The 18,015-nt window shown below is 38.1% G+C and overlaps 1 long non-coding RNA gene across 4 annotated transcripts in view; it reads right to left on the reverse strand.

The window, feature by feature from the left end:
- Positions 1–18,015, reverse strand: part of LOC143679336 (uncharacterized) — a 364,318-nt gene that overhangs the window by 276,312 nt on the left and 69,991 nt on the right. For 2 of the 4 annotated variants that reach the window (XR_013173664.1, XR_013173662.1), the window contains one exon: positions 848–903. The exons of the other annotated variants lie outside the window; for them this stretch is intronic. This is a non-coding gene — a long non-coding RNA (uncharacterized LOC143679336). The remainder of the gene's footprint in view (positions 1–847; positions 904–18,015) is intronic. 4 annotated transcript variants of the gene reach the window in all.

An 18,015-nucleotide genomic window follows, 5' to 3' on the forward strand; every position in this document is an offset into this window, starting at 1 on the left:
ATGTCTGATATAATCAGAAAGTGATCAGGAGAACTATACTGAAACTGAGAGACCTGTACATAAGAATAGCTTACATTCCCACCACTTAGCTTGCAAGGATTCATGAATTTCACATAAACCAAAAGGATACACATTTGGTAAATGGAACTTAAATCACTTTCCCAGTTCCAATTGGAATGGGGGAAGCCCAGAAGCAAGATGAAGAGACAATTATGAAGACAAGCGGAGAAGGAGACTGTATCTCGACAGGGTCACCAGGCCAGGGGAGATGAAGAGTGGAAGGTCCCAAAGAAGCACGTAATGAATTCCATGAAACACCTAGGATTTGGAGGCCTGAGCCCAAACAGGACCACTGGACCATTGGTTAGAAAACTACAGAACATCACAGGAGGGGATACCCCTCCCCTATCCAACATCACCTGGGACTGAGAAAGGCCATGAGCCTGCCACACACCGTCAGTTTTTAACTGCTTTAAATCAGCTTCAACACAGCCTGCCGGAACCTCTGCTCTACTTCTTGGAAAGAGGGTATCAAATTAGAGAATACATTATAATATCTAAAGTTGAAGTATATGAACCACAAGTTCTGAAGAGTTAGGGGATAAGACTCAAGTTTATCAGAAGATGAGGAAACACAGTGAATGACAACCCTAATTTTGAAATAGAAACATCTTTTTTAAAAAGGAGCCTATATATGAGACAAAATTGAAGTAAACCAAAAATAATTCTAAAGTGCATATTAATAACAACTCATTTTTAGAATAATTATAAGTGCAGCATAGTATAAAGAAGGAAGTTTTGGTTAGAATCAAAAGAATTGAATCCCAGTACCCAACAAAATACTTACAAACTGGGTGAGAGGTATCATCGGTATGAGCCTTAGTTCATCTGCACAGTTTACATCTGTAAAGTCAGAGTAGTAATTATCACAGTAGCCACCTAAATAGGCTATTGAAACTAATAAAATAGGCCATATTATCATCCATAATATTGTGAATTCCCAAATTCACTCTTCAACTCTCAATTTTAGCTATAGATGTTATAAATGAGAATTCCAGATAACAGCAAATCTTATTTTACTCATTGTTCATTAAATGTTTGTGCCAAATTAATCTCTTTCATAATATTTTAGGGCATTTCTTTTAACACTTATGTCCAAAATTCTTACCTAAATGATGGAACTGGATTATATGTTCTCTAAATTTCCCATTTGCTCTAAGAGTTTGTAATTCTATTTCCCCTCATTTCTAGCACACCTTTTATTAGCTCTGTTAACAAATATGAGCATGGTCTAATTTGAGCTTTCTACTGGAGCAATGAAATAATCAAATGAGCAATGAAATAATCAAATATGAGTAGAAATCCAGAGAGGGAAAAAATAGGAAGGAACATTTTTTTAACAGAAACCACACACTGAAAAATCAGCTAAAGAAATAACCGAGAATTAACTTTCTGTGCATCTTATTTCATAGTGCTCTATTAGATAAATTTCACATACTTACTGGGTTGCTTAAAACAGACAAAACCTTTGAAAATGATTACAGTTGAAGCCAGAATGTTAACAAGTAATGAGACAGGAGAAGTTTGTCACCTCCTGATTCAGATATCATATGAAAGAGCCACCCATCTGAGATAGGGTAGTTGAACCTCTTGTGCCTGCTATGAATTTGAACAGTGCAGAAGGAAATAGCTTCAGGGAGTCAGTTTATTGGTAACTTGGTGCCATAACGTAAGACATTCTCTACTTTTTACTCTTCAAGAAAGTCATGCTGAGACATTGCTGGTACAAATCATAACAAGAAAGGCTCATCCAGCATTTCTGACAGCCAGCAATTTTGATATTTTGAATTTGATATGATTTCAAGATAGATATTGGGCTACAAACACCTAGCATTACAAAGGATGTGCTTTGTCCATAAACACAAAATAGCCTTAGCATTCAACCCAAATATTGATGTTAAATAACTTGTAAAGGAAGCATGGCAGCATGGTAAGGTAGAGTTTGCTAAAGTAATCAGGCAGGAAGCAAGGCCAAAGAGAGAATTTTACATCAGAAACATATTCTCTTCTCCCACAGAGGCTAAAGTCACTACGAATCATTTTAATTAATCTGCCATAAAATGTCACAGTCTAAATGAGTTCAAAGGATTTCAATTCAATCCATACTGCATCACAAATACACCATGAACTAGAGCCAACAGTGCAGCCTTAAATCTGAGAGATATGCAGATAAGAAGACAGGTATATGCATAAAAGAATAAAGTATAGCAGAAACCAATTACAGCTACGTCGTTTTTCTTCCATAGGAAAAAATTTATTATAAAAAGAAAAATTACTACAACAAAAGGGACTGTGATTTCTCTAATGATTAAAGTATCTACATACTATCTTGATGAAATGAAATTCACTCAGGGTGAATTATATATAAATTGTCAAGCTTGCCATGATTATCACAGTTGTACCAAAAATCAGACCACCTGCACTGAAAGATATATTCACCATCTCATGTCCTAAACAATCAGATGTAATTAATCAGGCAGTTATAATTAATATGATGTTTTCATAGCTAAGATTAAATATGCAGATGGGGACAAAAGCCTAGGGTACATCTGGTTCCTAATAAGAGGCTGACAAAGCCTCTTTTGCTTGATTTGTTTCTTAAATATTTGACAGGGTACAGAGATCTAATATGTAATTTTGCAGGTGAACATCACCATCCAGCTAATCCTACTGTGGATATCTTTATATTTCAGGTCCATAGTACTCTTCCTACCCTCATCAGATTGCTTTTGGTGGCAGCTGAACACTTAAACACAGCAAAGATATATTATTAGCAAAAATCTGGCTTATTATTCAATTATCAATGGCTGGTTGAACTCAAAGACTAAGTGTGGCTTTGATAAGTAGGCAGAAGTTCTCAAAATGTTCTAAAATACTAAGATCATAAAATGAAGCTTTTCTGGATACTCTTTGTATTTGCTAAGATAGAGCTGTCTTTTTCTGATTCAACATAACTAAAACCATATTGTGCCAAAATGGACTTTAGGCGATTGATAGTTCAGGGGTGTTCATATGCTATGCTTAAAATAACAAGACGAGGGGAAAGACTTGGGTTTTCTTTCTTTAGACAAGTAATATGTTGGATAATATATTTTTAGCTAGTATTTGACTTAGTGGCACCATTTAGTACCATTTCCAAGAACTCAGTATACAGTGTATGACCTTGAGAAAGTTCTTTAACATCTTGCTCAGAGTTGGTGACAGTAGTACTGATATTTCATAACATTTTGTAATGATTAAATGTGTCAGTGAGCCCAGTGATGTTCCTGACACAAAGCAGATATGCATTGCATTAGTTTTCCATTCTGCCTTCAATAAACATTTCCTCCTTCTCTTTCTTCCCTCCCTCAACTTCTACACTTTATTCCCTACCTTCCTGACCGTAATGCTTTTAAACTTCCAGAAAGGCAAACACATGGGCAGGAATTGAAGCTCCCTCCCTTTGTTCCACTGCACCAGAGTCATGAATCTCCCACTTATAGGAATCACTGCATTATATTGTATTTGTCTTGTACTAAAATCTCCGTAAAGGCAAGAACACATTTCGTAATCATTATACCCTTACATCCTAGTATCTTTACAACTCAAAATAAATAGCTATTGAACAAATGAATATTGAGATTATAAGATGTGAAATAGAGGACATATAAATATATGCTATAACTTTTATTTGTATGATACTTTGAAGACTATAGAATGCTTCTGGGGGTGCACCTTTCAAATGGGAGGATAAATGTCAAAATGTATGGTAAACTGTAAAACAGTTATACATGTAGAAGCATCTACATATCCTTATTGAAAATGAAGGACAGGTGCTAAATAGTGAGCTACTAGGTGTCATCTTCACAGAACAAGAAAACTGATGCCTAATGTGTCCTATTTTGTGCACAGAGATTGGCAATGAGTATTGGCTTGTGTGCCAGTTTGAAAGTATTATGTACCCAGAAAAGCCACATTTTAATCCTGAACCAATCTTGTGGGAGCAGCTGTTTCTTTTAATCCTGATTCAGCACTGTAGGTTGGAAAGTTATGATTAGATTATCTTTTGATTAGATGGAGATTGTGACTCCACCCATTCCAGATGAATCTTGATTAGTTTAATGGAATCCATTAAAAGAGGAAACGTTTTGGAGAGAACCAGAAATGGCAGAAGCAACAGAAACTTTACAGCAAATCTGACACAGATGGTGGGCACTTGGAGAACATAGGCACAGATGTTTGGAGATGCTTGGAGCCCAGCAGAAGTTGACATGAGATGTTAAGCAAGCCAGAATCTGGAGAGAGCCAAAGGAAGCCAAGAGACAAAAGGCATCCCTGGAGAAGTAAAATGAGGACCCTTCCTGGAACAAAAGCTAAAAGCAATGGAGCCCAGGAGCAAGGGACCAGCAGACACCAGCCACGTGATTACCCAGCTGACAGCTGTTCCAGACCCATTGGCCTTTCTTGGGTGAAGGTAACCTCTTGTTGGTGTCTTAATTTGGATACTTTCACTTCCTTAGAACTGTAAACTTGTAACTTGTTAAATTCCCCTTTATACAAGCCATTCCATTTCTGGTATACTTCATTCCAGCAGCTTTCAGACTAATACAGCTTTCTATAGTGTGAGTATTTAAAGAAAAGCACCTGTAAGACATAAAAGTGCATCTGAGCCTTAAGGTTTGGTAGAACCAGGATGGAAAGAAAGTGAAATGAAAGGCAAGAGCATTTGAACAAAGGTTTTTAAGGATGGAGCAAGCAGGTTATGTTTGGGGTATAATAATAACATTATCCTTACTACAGTAAAGTATTAGTTTTTGGAAATAATAGGAGATGAACTTAAATAGCTAAAGGGATCAGATTGTGGAAGGTTTTGACTCCCAGGCTATCTTCAACTTTTTCATGTAGTTGATGATGTATTTCATATAAGTAATGACATATCATGAGGCAAATGGAGTTTTAGGAAAATAAATACAATTCTATCTATTGGATTAGAGATAAAACATTATAGACAAAGAGTTTGGTTAACATGCTATCCCCAGGCGGAAACACTAGAAGAAAGGAGGGAAGGGAAGGGAAGGGATGGGGAGGAGGGAAGTGATGGCAGGAAAAAGAAGGATGGAAGGAGAGGCAAGGGTAGGGAGGGAGAGGGCAGGCTGGCTATTGTGACCTATTTGAAAATGAAGACAAAAAAAGATACTTAAGGAGTAAAGTGATGGTGGGAAGAGGAGTGTTGAATTCAATATTCTAAGGAGTTTGAGGTTAGCACATGGCATTAGGCAACAAGGGTAGGACATGCTTAATTGTCAGATGCGTGGTGTTGAGCCAGTGAGTCCCAGGGATGAATAATTCTCAGGAGGGGCACATGCTTCCAAGACTTTGTTGTATATGGATAAGTAAATGTAGGTGCAGCATTAGCAGAGAAGACAGTCATTGAGAATATAGCTTTGGAAAAGCACTTTTATAAAGTTATATTTAAATGATATGAACATAATAATATCACACCTGGATTCTTTCTTTAGCTTATCTCTTTCTTGAAAATACCTTATCATTTGCAGCTTAGAGCAACCAGATGACACTTTCAACGTTTGCCTGGAAATCATCTTGATTAAGTCCAAAAGAACATCAGAAACAGTTTCTACCTTCCAAGTTACCACAGTTTCACCAAAAGTTTCACTCTTATGTAACAAAGCTCAAACTTCTACCTACCCTTTTATAGGAAAACCAATGCAATATATCTTGGAATTTTGTCATGGCAACATTCTACTACTACATACTAACATCTGTATCAGTTAGCTATTGCTGCATAATAAAGCATCCCAAAGCTAGGGTCTTGAACAACAACCATTTAGGACTTCTACAGGGTTTATGGTGGCTAGGAATTTCTGCTGATTTAGTTCAGCCTCAGTTGATCTCATCTGGAAACACTTAGGCCTCTGCAGTCAGCTGGTGAATCAGTTGGGAATTGGCTGGTTTAGGATGGCCCAAGCTTGGACAAATCATGCCTCTTCCTCTCCACATACCTCCATATCTATATCCTTTGAGAGGCTAATGTGGCTTGTTATCATGCTGGAGGCTGGATTAAAAGGGCGTAAGAATACACAAAGCCATCTGAGGCCTAAACTCAGAACTCATTTTTGCTGTATCCTATTGCCCAAAGCAAGTCACAAACCAACCCATTAACAAAGGATGGTAAAAGGATTCCAACTGTTGTGAGAACCTGAAAAGCCATATTTCAAAGGGCATGGATACAGGGAGTGGTGGAAACTTGGTATCATTCTGCAATCTTTCTGCCAGGTGGAGAGCACCTGCAGGCAGAAAGAGAAGTAACTTTGTACTTCCTATTAGGCAGAGGATTCAGCTCTCAGATAATTCTCCAACTCCCACTCAATTTCCAAGTCCTCTGCTTGCATTGTGGGTGTGTTTGGCAGAGGAAGGGAGCAGGTGGGGGTGAAGTACAGAAAAGGGAGTTTCTGAGGCACTATGTTGGCGATGACCAGGGCAGTGGGACAGAGTCAAAGTCTCTGTCAAGTGGCCTGTATTGGTTCACAAGCTGCCAGAATGCAATATTTTTTATAAAGTTTTTATGAAGGACAATTTAATAAATTACAAGTTTACAGTTCTGAGATTATAAAAATGTCCAATCTAAGGCATCCAGGGAAAGACACCTTAATTCAAGGAAGGTCAATGGGTCAGGAACACTTCTGTCAACTGGGTAGTCATGGGGCTGACATCTGCTGGCCCCTTGCTGCTGGGCTGTGTTGCTTTCAGCCTCTGTTCCTCTGGGGGAATCCTCACTTTACTTCTCCAGGGCTGGTTTTCAATTCTTGGCTTCCCTTGGCTCTCTCCAGATTCTGGCCTGCTTTACATCCCATGTCTACGTGTTCTGAACTCCAAGCATCTCCAAACATCTGTATCTCTTTTCTATAGGTGTCAGTATCTGTGTCAGCTCTGCTGTGAATTTTCTGTCTGCTCTCTCTCAGTTGGTTCTGAGGCTTCTGTCATTTCTGAGATTTCTCCAAAATGTTTCCCCTTTTAAAGGATTCTAGTAAACTAATCAGGATCCACTAGAATGGGTGGAGTCACATCTCCATGTAATCAAAAAGTCACACCCACAATTGTGTGTTTCACATTTCCATTGAGATAATCTAATCAAAAGTTTCCAACCTACAGGGTTGGATTAGGGTTAAAAGAAATGGCTGCCTCCACAAGATTGAATCAGGTTTTAAACACAGCTTTTCTGAGGTGTGTAATACTTTCAAACCAGCACATGGCGTCATTTTTGGTGTTTTGTTTTCAACAGTGTATTTCATTAGTTTTCTTGGATTCTGTGGGGTCCCTTTGTGAATTCTGAGGCTAAAAAAATACTACCAATTCCCATCTTATTATAGTATTATCATGTCATTTAATCCAATTGGATAAATCAAGATGTAATTTATCTTTATTTAACAATTAGTCCTGTGGGAGAGCTAAGAAAGAGAGCTCAAAGGTATGCAGCTGGAAAGTGGTAGAGCTGACAATCAAACCCAAGTTGTCTTCCAATTCAGCGGCTCCATAATTTCTACACTAGAGAGGTTTAGGGTTGGCTGGCATATTGAGGAAAAGAGCTAGTGGACCTTTCTGAGATCCACAAATGTGTAACAATGTAAAATTGAAGAAAATCCCATTGTCCACCAAAAAACAAACAAACAGAGGTAAGGGCTTATGGAAATTATGGAAACTAGCCACTACCACCTCTCACCAAGTCAACACTTGGTGATGTCTTCGCTCCGAATTGAGTGCTTTATCCACCATGCAGCCTTGCTACTTAACTTCTCCCAAAGTTTTACTAACTTCTTTGACAATAAATACCATAGCCTACACATTTGTGTAACCTAACAAAAAAGAAAGGGATCACAGACAAGTCAGCATTTTATATTTCTTAAAACGAAGAGCAGAGATAGCAGAGGGAACAAAGAACCCTGGCTTGAGAATATTGCTTTTCCTTTCCAGTTTCTACAAGGTCAGCCCCCCTACTTAAAACAGCCACTTGAAGCTAATCTCAAAGCATCCAGAACAATTTTATTTGACCTTTAGTAAAAGACCACCTCTACCAGGCAATTGACTTTGTTCTATTCCCTTGGGCTATTGCAGAAGGCACGTTTCATGGCCTTCCTTTAATTGTTCTGCTCAGGAATCTAAAACCAGTTCAGCCTAAAAGAAATCAGCCTGAAAATGCCCAGCGAGGCATTAACAAAACATATTTCATACATTTTTGAGAAAAAACATGCAAGGAGGAAAAATGAAAATTATCTGTTTATCTGAAAACTATGTTTTTATGTTAATTACTATATTCATAAAGCCACTAAGTCAAAAAGTAGAATGAAGCACGTTCCCTCCACACATTGTTTGACATGGAAAGTGATATTGTATTGGCACTGGGTAACTTAAACTCACATACTTGTGAATGGAGTATATTAGCAGAATGCTATGCAAAGACTAGATTGGTCAGCAATTTGTGTACTAGATAGCAGCATTCCAAAATAGTTCAGAAGAGAGGAAAGGACAGACTGTGGAAAGTTGCTTTATATATAATATGTATGTGTGTCTATACACATATATATGCTGTTGTTAAGATGACCCCAATCAACGTCAGATAAAGCCGAAGAATCCTGTTACCTAGTTTGTGAAATACTAGTTTATTTGGTAGAGTTGCAGGCAGTGATATGAAAATACTGATCCAAACACGTATATAGCACTAATACCACCTCAGGCAATCTGCTGGATTCATTCTTTCCATTTAGTTCCATCTCTCCTCCAAGAAACAACTTGTAACAGAAACACACATGCACAGAGGGGATATTTATTGCCATGAAAGGTAGGGTGAATTATGGTTAAAAGTGTTAGTTATGACGTTAGATTGTCTGGATTTGAATCCAAAATTTACCATTTACTTGAGCATGAATTTATTCTGTAAAATGGGACTGTAATAGTACATATCCCACATGTATTATTATGATGCAAATTAAAGTAAATAATGCATGCAAAATGCAGCCTAGGGACTGGAACGGAACATGTGGTCAATAAATGTCTCCATCATCACCATCATCATCATCACACATGCATATGCATTGCTATCAGTGTATGTCTGTACTACTGGAAGCATCCATAAAGTTGTGTATACATATATATATATATATATATAAAGACTTATGGGCATAAGTTTGGAATTTGGGGAAAGATAAATTATTTCTTTAAAAGTTATTGTGAAATAAAACTCAGGAAAATGTCTAAAGCCCCAAACATTATCAAATGATCACTTGTTTAATAGAGAAAATGGGCTCAATATTGACAAATCTCATCAGTTAGTCAACCTAGATAAATACATCGCCTCAGCTATCCATTCAGGGTCCATTTGATTCACATTATGATGGGTGGGATTATATGATTAAAGGCCAGAAGTTCTAAGGTGTAGAGTAGTGAGAGAGGGTAATGAATAGGTCAATTTGTCCAGCTCAACAAGTGGTAACATAAAGCACTCTAGATCTGAAACAAATACTAGTTCCACTGCCTGACATGCAATAGGGACAATTAAACTTCTCTGAGCATCAGTGCTGGTTGGTTTTCACTCCAAATACAAAGCACAGATTTATTTGAATATTTGATGAGTAATAGTATGCAAAAGTACTAAGATTCTTCAAAAATAGAAAATAATAATTATTAAACTCATTATCAGAGATCATAATATGAGCCTAAAAATGAGTAAAACTAGAAACGTCAGTCCGGAAAAGTTGCACTTTTCCTCTCTGGCTGTGGCAAACCAGCGAACAAATTTTGAGTGAATTTATCAAAGTGGTGTTTCAAAGGGTTGGACCTGTAGCCATATTTAGTCTTATTTTTATCAGCTCACATTTTTCTTACAAGTCAGAAGAGATAGCAAATAAAAGGAATATGTTTTTGCTCCTTAGAATTTATTATAGAAAATATATATTAAAAAAAACTTGTGGGCAGTGCAACAGTGGAGCAGGGCGGTGCAATTGGTGCAGTGACAGAATTCTCACCTGCCACACTGGAGACCCGAGTTTGATTCCTGGAGCCTGCCCATGCAAAAAAAAAAACAACAACTTGTGACATTTATGAACATGCTTTCCTCACTGTCAATCAGTCTTACAGTGCCACAAATGAAGGTACTTACAAGAAGATGGTCTTGAAAGCCTATCAGAAATGGATTTTTTTTTCCATGTAATAGTGCTTGGCTAAATTTTTAAAGAGACAAGCACCTTTTCTATTTATACAAGTGCACTGCATTTCCCTTCTACCATAACTTCTACCAATGTAAAAGATTGTATTTTATTCAGAATATTTGCTGCCCCTCCATGTGGGCCCATTATACCTCTCCTCGCCAATGACAGTAAGCCTATCTGTAAACTTGCTTTGGCCAATAAAATATGAGTGGAGGTGACATATGCTACTTTCAAACTGAAGCTTTAAAAGTCTTCACATGATTCTACCACCTCTTTTGTGCCACGTGAGAATAAAACATAAGTTCCACACTGAGAAAAAGACTGTGCTAAAGCCAGGGTAACAAGTGGATGTAGAACTCTTTTTAAACCTGTTTTATTAATCAATGACAGTTCTGCAGTCATGGTAATAGTAATCTCCAGAATTGCTCCTGAATGCCAACCAATCAGTGTCATCCTCATTCTTCTGTAGTTATCCAATAGGGAATGAACTCACGAAAAAAAAAAAAAATACTCTCTGACTGTCAGTCAAGTAGCCAGGCTTCCCTAGCAAAAGTCTCACTCAAGCAGACAGGCTTCTAGAACTAAGTCAACTCAGTGCCACATCTGAAGGTCTGCCAGGCTCCCAACTCCATGCTTCCTAAAAGCCCTATAGAAGATCAGCTCCCTGCTTTGCTTGCAGAGTCTAAGCTGCATCTGCACAGTTTTCTCTAACTTTGATGAGCAGTGAATTCAGCCTTAGGGTTTTTGTTGCAGATACTGAGTGGTGGTCTTAGCCTTTGACACATGAAACAAAAAGGACCAGATAGGGACTTCCCTGCCTGCCTGGGTCGGTCATTGAGTATTACATGGAGTGTAGCCTCAGTTAACCCATAATGGACACAAAACATGAGTGAGGAATAATTATTCGTGTAAACCACTGAGATTTTCAGGTAACTGGTCACCCAGAATAATTTAGGCTAATCTGCTTTACACAGCCTGTACGTGTATGTTATAGATATAGGAAAATATGCAAAGAAAACAGGCAGTTATAATTTACCCATTGCCCCCATAAAAGCTAAATATTTTGCTTATGAGATCAGACTTTGCCCTTCCCTCATCTAACATAATCACTACAGTTTCCATGTTTCAGCACAACATTTATTTTAAAAAGGTTAATTTTATTATATCATTAGAAAATTCTTCATCTTTCAATATATGATATTTAAAATTTTCCCTTGTGTGTAAAGCCTCAACAAAAAAATAACAAAAATCTGAATAAAAAATATAAAGCGATATAAAAACATGGCTATGCAAGAAATACTTTAGTATATAATACATTGTTCAGCCACAAATTTTCAATTCTGAAGCAATTCCCCCCATAGGATTCTCCATCCAATTTTAAAATAAAAAATAAATAAGAAAGTTAAATTTGCCTTTAAAACATGTTAAACTTCACTAGAATGCACCTATAACAGAGGTAAATAGTATGCCTATATTTTATATAGTCTAATAGATGATTACTTTCAATTTTATCATTTGGGTGGATCTCATGCAATTCATTTTGTGGGACAGTCAATCATAAGAGTTCAGATTTCATGGAAATCCACTGATTCATTTAACACATATATATTGAGAACATACTATATGTAAAACACAAGACTTATGCTGTTAATGTTCCAGAATAAGTAAAACACAGAATTTACCTTCAGGTCAAAAAGTAGAGAAAATAAAATTTAATGTATACTTTGAAAAACACATCATGGAGACATAAAATGATATGCAAGATCCAAGAGATGAGAAACCACAATCAGGGAAAATCAGAGAATTATGGAGCAGGTTTGTAGAAACTGGGCTTTGAAACACACCCTTGAGTGAGCCCATCACTCACCCTATATGAGTAAGGCACAGCCCATCATCAGGGCTGCCCTAATCTAGCAGGGGGGAGGCTCCTCTCCCAAGAGACGTGACTCATCATTTTCCAGATATGTATCATCAATGACCCTGAATTGGGGGGGTTAGGGGTGAGGAAAAGGGGAACTACATTTCAGAGTCTCCTCTTCAGTTTTTTCCCACTCACTTAGGCAACATACTTTTAGCCCATCTAATGCTTCTAACAAATCTTAGTGAAGTAGGGATTTCAATGCATACAAATCATTGGAAATTAATTTAGGGTCTATAAATCTCCCTGGGCTGTTTGGCCTATGAAGGCCCAGCCTTGTCAATTCCTTGAGTCAGAAATTCTCTCAAGTAGACTACCTTTCTGTATTTTATTTCTTCTATATGGGTCAGAGCTTTAATCCAAGGCACTGAACCCCAGCCAGGGATTAATAGTGGTGAAAATTGTTAGTTAACTAGATTTGATGGAGCAGCTGACTGATAAGGCTTGATTACAGACCTCATAATTCACTGGGAAAAATTCATTAGTCAACATTTTCACCTACACTGCCTTCCTTGTAATAGTCAAAGCACAGCTCTACAGCCCTTTCCTATGATAACTTCTCACTTGAGAATTTCTAGGATGAAGGGATTAAAAGAAAAGCAAATTCTTCACTCCATAGCTCACCTACCAAAGTGGGCAGCAACATGATTCAAGAAAACTTCCTGACGTCATGATGAAATTTATAGCAGAACAAAAGCGACCACGACCTATTATTTATTTTAAGTGTAAGACCTTTTTTTAAAAAACCTCATATTCAATTTTATTAAGCAATATTAAAAAGCAATAGAGCTTCCAGGGCACACAGAAATATAGTGCACATATCACTTATATGCAGTTGTGCATAAGTCATTACTTTTTTCCCCAGATGAATAGAATCAGAACTTCATGGCACTTTCGGAAAATACCCAGTTAACTCTCAAGAATAACGCTATAAAAGAATGCTTATCAAATTCTTCAGAATAAAAACTGGACCTCAATATGAAGACTTTGCCGTTATACAGCTCTTCTTCAACTTTTGACTTAATGGAGTTAATATCATTGCCATCATTAAATCAAATAAAAAAATACAAATCAAAGGGAAGAATTTCATGGGAAATACACTGAAGGAACTGACAGCATCCATGCAGCATCCATGAGCCCAGTGAAAAAAATCACTGTTCTCAGCAGCCACTTTCGAAAAACTGACAAAGCAGCATCTCAATTCCCTACATCAACTTTTCTAAGGGGCCTCAACTAGAGAAAATAATACTGAGCACTGATTCCAAAAACTCAGATGGCCCCAAACTCAGATACGAGAAGGTCGCTTTTTTCTGTTCCTTATTTTCTTCATCTGAAAATGGGAGTCAAATACTCATCCTACAGTGCTTCAAGTATCAACTTCAAGAGCATATGTAACATTCTGTAAACTGTAAAATGTGGGAGGTCGCTATCATCACAAATTCACAAAGTCTTTGTGACCTTGAGTTTTTCTTGCACATGTGGCTCATTAGTGGACCCCATGGATTTTACTCAAAGATCACTTCGCAATGGCTTTCTTGCTGCTGCTAAGTGTCTCTACCATCTCCTTTTCTCAGCCTTCCTGCCTGTAAAACTGAGTTGATCTCTACTAGTCACAAATAGTTGTGAAACACATAAATGTTGCAAAAGTTCTCTCTAAGAGTCTCAGAGCCAAAAACATCCTGCAAATTCAAAGTGCTAGTAAGATTTTGATGGCCCTAAAGTCTGATAGCTTCCCTCTGGAATTTGTAGGGCTTTTCCTATCCTTAGGACACAAGCAGAATAAATTGGATAGAGGTTACTGGGTCCGAGAGAGCAGTTACAAACAACCATCCACGCACACAGACTGGGCCAGAGCTGAAGACTGAGGCTCAGAATTGCATTGCGAGACTGTTGGATGAGGCTATTTCTCCAATATACATAAAGGATAAATTCCTTACTGTTTTGAAAGTTGATATATGACACTTAAACATGAGGGTAAGCAATAATGGAAAAAAAAAAAAGACAATCGACACCATCAAAATAAAGTTCAGAATATTCCCCTCCTCATATGGGCACGTTTAGCTGCATAAGAGAAACTTAATCTATGTTTCAATTAGTTCCCAGTGATTCTAGCAAGCTTCGATGGATTAATCAAATTCTGGCTTTTGGGGGTAAGGATTTACTTTTTTAAAATCAAATTGATCTGTTGTTCTCATATTATTACTGGTAAATCTATATTTACTCTGCTTTAGGGCTTCTGAAGAGTAATAAATTGCCACCACTCCTGCAGTCTGCCTGAGTCTCAAGTCACACTTGAAATGAGTTTAATATTTAGAGCCCCTTTCAAAAGTACTGTTGCTTGTAGACACTCAGTCGTAAACCTTCCAACAACAACCACCAAAAAAACGCCAAAGTAGAGACGAGATTTCATGAAGGTAGACTCAGACTGTAAATCTTCGTCTTGACCTTTGGGGATGAGGAAGACGGTTTCACCAAACGAACAAAATTCAAATGAAAAGAGGATGCGACGTGAGTGTGGTGTGTGCATACGTGTGGTGGGAAGGGGGTGGCATCTGTAACTGCTTTATGAAGAAAACAGTTCCGTCTGTGGATCATTCTGACTTAGTGAATACTTCTTTTCTCTGCTCTGCCTCCTTTCCCTGGATAGACACTCACAGTGCCTCGCTATTTTCCCACCTCCATGCCGTTGGGATATGTTCTGAGGACTTTGCCTTAAAAAAGGACCACATCCCTCTGACTCCTTATCATCTCCAGGGACTATCCTTCTTGGACTCAGGCTCAGATAAAACATCAAGGTTCTGATGTTTAAATACAGATTCTGTATTTAAATAGCATCAATGCAAGGAGCCTTTCCCAGCCAAGAAAATTGAACTGCTAGTTTGACCCATGGAATGAACCTGTGGATTGTTAGGGGTTAACCTGGGCTGTCAGCCCAGCCCGGGGAAAGGAGCTGACTCCCAAATGCCCCTGCTTGCGAAATTAATCCTGGAGCTTAGCATCTGGATGCTTCACCTGCCAGGCGGGCCCCAGCAGGTCTTTTTCATCGCAGGGCCAGATTAAAAGAGAATGTTGAACAGAAGCAGTTCTGCATCACCAGTAACAAGAAGAAAAAAGGAAAAAGAAAAAAAAAATTCCATGGAGAATGAGTCTCCCGACTGTCTCCGGGTACTAATGCACTGGAAACGGTGGCCGGACGGGTCCCATGCTATATCCAGGCATCACCTGACCCGGCTGGCCTCTGGAGAAAGATTCAAGGAAGGTGAGGAGCTGCAGGGAAGGACACACAGAACAAGTCCAAGCTACCTTCAGGGTGTCAACTGTCAAGTTTTCACCTGAGCAGGCAGGATATTTAAATGTGTTCTGTGGTTTCAGGCTGCTGGCAACATTTGTCAGGACAACCTCCTCCCCTCCCCTTTTCCTTCCTGCCTTGTTTTTTTTTGAACTTAACAAAAAAATCAAGTTTTTCCAAAACCACGTATCCTCTTGATCTTCTAGTCTTAAGAAATTCTTTAAGCTCCAGGCTTCTCTTATCTTCATAGGTGTTTGTTTTTAACAAAGTAAAAAAAAATCTAGCATTTTTAACATGTTGTTCTCATCATTAGCGATACAATTACATTATGGGGAATTGCCCAAAGCGGAAAAACAGAGCCTTCCATCCGTCTGGATGAAGCTGATGGGAGAGCAAAGGGCTAAAAAGGCAGGAGGGAGGGCTAGGAGGACAGACCTGATTTTCAGGGTAAGAACCTCAAAGAAATAATGAGGTCCCAGGAGAGGTGGAGTTCTGATGTAAGGAATTGAATCCTGTTCCAAAGCTTTCATAAGATGTATTTTTCTTTATACTGCCAGATAAAGGTCTAAGTGAGTAGAGGGAAAGCAAGAAGGAAGGGAGTGGAAGCATTTGATGAAAAATGGAGGGGAATGGTTCACTGCTTTGCGTAGGTTTCAGTTAAGGTATCCTTCGAAGTACTATGAGCAATTTAAACAGCTAAAGTATCTGAGAATTAAAGAATAAATCAGAAGGATACATATACTTTTCCAAGAGCTGTTATCAGGGATAATATTGTTTCTATTCAGCAGAGCCAGCTAAAAAGTGGGTGGCAACGTAGTACTTTGTAAATTAGATCTCTGAAAATGCAGCCATATTTTCTAAGGATAGGAGCTAATATTTTTGCAAATGGAATATCTAAATTCAGATGTAAATTTCTTAAATTTGTATGTGTGTGTGTTCTCTGAAAAAGGAAGAGCAGGGAGCCAGATCTCAGGTTTTAGATTTGCATTATCGTAGCAAGATTTAAAAAAATATATTTCTAAATGTGAACATCAAAATTTGTCTTACGGCTGGTTGAACTACCACGTGATTAGTTGAGTCTTCTACAGAAGTAACTTTTTAAAAAAATCCCTATTTTACAGGGAAATCTCACCCCCTTCTCAACTTCTTCCTGCTCATTTCCATATATGATTTTCTTATCATTACAGGGATTGTACATACCAATTTGCCTGGGACCATTCCAGTTTATTATTGTTATTCTGGTGGGATTATTTATAGCACCCCCTTTTAATTCTCACAAGTATCCTGGCGTGGATAACAAATTCTACGAACTCCCTACTAGAGTAGACTGTGAAGTTCTGTGTGCGTAGTTTAAGGCCATAGGCTCAGGCCTTGTCCTTGTGATTCGAGAGGTCCCTGCAGTGCCAAGGAGGCCAGGGACTGGCCAGAACCACAGCAGTAGGGGAAGGCATGGAGACCAGTGGGGGCCATGAGGGAGACCCAAACTGAGTATAACTGGACTGGAACCAGTGAGCCAATTCTGCAAAACTCCTGGCTATCCCTTCCCATTTAATTAAGTCTGGTTAAATACTCGAGTGCCCTCAGCTACGCTGTAGAGAAGTCAGTGAAAGTCAGTGCCCACCCTTGGGGCCTGAACAGGAAAGAGGAGACAGCACCCCAAAGCCAGGGCAGAAATGGCAGCAGAGATGGTGAGAGATATTCCAGTAGAAGAGACCAAAGTCAGACTGCAAGATGTGGTAGCCCTTCCACTATGCGTGTGCTCTTTAGTCGCTAGCCTTCAAGCTTCTAGGGGTTTATTTTATTAAAGATATCAGTGAATGTTCTCTTACCCCCATAAAAAAGGATCCACGTGCTCCATGTAGAAAGAATATATGAGAATTCTATAAAAGATACCTCCTCCACATTATATCTAAGAATGTTGAGATTTTTTTAAAAGGCGGTAAAGGAAGGAAACAGGAATTTTTTAAGTTACAATAAAAGAAAACTGGTCTTTTAATACCACTGAGATAAAATAAGCATACACTAATCTAAATAATGCTTTGGTAAATGATAAAAAATAATCAAGAATAATTTTAGGGTGTTTGCATTGCTCAAATAAATGTTATTTATTTGTTAAAATCCCAATTTAAATACTGCTTTCCAGATTTCATAGAACTTATCACTGAAAATCAAGGGGAGGAAGTTCATTTCTAGTCATTTAAAAACAGGCTGATAAGGCTTGAATGCATTCACTCAACAAATATTTATAAGTATCTACTAAGGACAATGTACTGTTCTTTAAGTAGTAATCAGATGTAACCCCAGAGATATTTAAACCTACCAGAAAATATGAAATATAAATGCATACATAAGCAACTAACATTTAAATGTTATTATAAAGTTTTTCCCATCCTTTATTTCATATGATCCTCAGAACAACCATGCATAAGATAAAATAAAATATTATTCATAGTTTACGGTTAAACAAAACCAAATTCACAGAGGTTAAGTGAGTTGTTCAAGGTCAGACAGCTAAGTAAGTAGCAGAGTCAAGGTTCAAACAACTTCTC

The sequence above is a fragment of the Tamandua tetradactyla genome, chromosome 4, assembly GCF_023851605.1.
Source record: "Tamandua tetradactyla isolate mTamTet1 chromosome 4, mTamTet1.pri, whole genome shotgun sequence".
In the NCBI taxonomy this organism is placed as follows: domain Eukaryota; kingdom Metazoa; phylum Chordata; class Mammalia; order Pilosa; family Myrmecophagidae; genus Tamandua; species Tamandua tetradactyla.